Below are 1,831 nucleotides of genomic sequence, written 5' to 3'. Positions count from 1 at the left end.
AAAATTTTAGATGAGTTAAAAAAAAAAAAAAAAAAAAAAAAAAAAAAAAAAGGGACAAGAGGAAAAAATAAGGACACTGACAGGAAATGAGAGGTTTTTACGCCATTTCGACATTACTTGGTGGCTTACTGCACACCACTTACTACCTCGAGCTAGGTGATTTTATTAAAAAATGAGAAATCAAATGAAGCGTTTTGCATATAACACATTTAAACGTTTGGTGTTTGAATGGCAAAATCTCCTAAACTCTTGCAGCCATTGAGATGTTGGAAAAATTTTCAAGTTTCATGCTCCACAATGCATGTCAATAAACACAACAATATTAACAAAAACAGCACAGCGCATACAGAACGCTGTTTAAAAGTCTTCTAATGTCTGCAGTTGTGATGAACTAACTGCACTGGCATTCACTCACTCATACATTCATTCATTCATTCATTCATTCATTCACAAGCCTTATTCTGAAGCTAATATTCACTCTGCACGACTGAAAAACCCTCAGTGCTTTTGGCCAGGGGTAAATTCTCTCAACGGAGGTGCAGAGAATACTTCCGAAGCTGCTGCTGTATTTGGGAGAAGTTCAATTGTACCGTTTCTTCCTATGTATTTCCAGCGGCCGCGGCTGGAGAGGAAGAGCCGTGCGGGGCGACCGGGGGAAGTGACTTCACCCCCGTAATCACAGAGTGTCATCTTTACCACTGTAAACATTCAGCCTTTCGATGCAAAGGCGGGCGGAGTGAAACCCCTCTCTGGCCATCCATCTCGCTGGTTACATCTTACCCGCCAGCCAAACTTTCTCCATCCATCTGGGGAGGTCGGCCGCGGGAACGCTGGCCGAAAGGGCAATGCAGGGTCCTCAGGCGGCGTGTCCTGCCTTACCCAATGTTGCCTTTGGCGTTACCAGAAGCATTCACGCTATGACACTCAGAGAACAAGCTTCTCGCTTCTATTCGGTCGTTTCCGTCGGGAATTGCGGCACCGGCAGGTTCTGGGTGTGGCGATGCCAAGAGGAAGCTCAGATCCCTAGCTTTCCTGCTTCTGGCAAACCTTCCCAGCCCCGAAGCGGCGAGTGACCAGCCACCCGGAATCCCGGGGACCTCCGGCGGACCAGACCCGGCGGCCGGGGCGAATTGCCCAGACGCGAGGCTGGGCGAACTATGCGAGTGCGCTTCTCCCCCCTCCGTGCGCGGCCGGAGGCGGATCCCCTTCCCCGCATGCAAGTCCTTATATGCACCGGTTGCAGCAGCCTGCGTTACTCCGGCCCCACCAATAATTAATGGGGGAAGGAAGGGCGTCGCTTTTTGCCCCCTTGCATTTTTTTTTCAGTGCTGGAGCATTTGAACCCTTCCGAGAAACCGCCCAGAGGCGATTGAGTGGCCGTATTTCTGTAGCGCACGGCTTGGACACAAACAAATAAGTGCATCCAAATAGCCCCGCTTCCCCTGCGATAAGCCGCGTAGGGCTCAGAAACAGCTCTTCGGTTGCAGCCGGATTAGCCCACAAATGCCGGCGGAAGGGTGCCTTCCCCTCCCCCATCCACGCTGGTGCAGAGGGACCGGGTCAGGAAGCGTGGCCTCTCCCGAGTCGGAGACCACGCCTCCTCCGCCTCCCCCCCCCCCCCCGCCTTTACTCCTGCCAGGAAGCCGTGATAGACAGCTCTGTGTGGTTCTCCACCCCCACCCCCAGCTGAGTGGAGGAGTTGATGTGTCTCATTATAACAGCCAATGCAGCCGCCATCCACGCACAAGCGAAGAAGCATGGCCCATTTAAATACACCCACGCAGCCCGAGCGCCCTTAGCTGATCGGGGCGCGCAGCCCACACGCATCGCG

At 52.6% G+C, this 1,831-nt stretch overlaps 1 protein-coding gene across 8 annotated transcripts in view; it reads left to right on the top strand.

The window, feature by feature from the left end:
- TNIK (TRAF2 and NCK interacting kinase) overlaps window positions 1–1,831 on the top strand; it is a 346,282-nt gene that overhangs the window by 4,496 nt on the left and 339,955 nt on the right. The gene's annotated exons all lie outside the window — the stretch shown is intronic.

This window comes from Myotis davidii, unplaced genomic scaffold (assembly GCF_000327345.1).
Source record: "Myotis davidii unplaced genomic scaffold, ASM32734v1 scaffold115, whole genome shotgun sequence".
Taxonomy (NCBI): Eukaryota; Metazoa; Chordata; class Mammalia; order Chiroptera; family Vespertilionidae; genus Myotis; species Myotis davidii.
The sequence above is the reverse complement of the archived record's forward strand: the minus strand, read 5'-3'. Positions and strand labels throughout refer to the sequence as shown.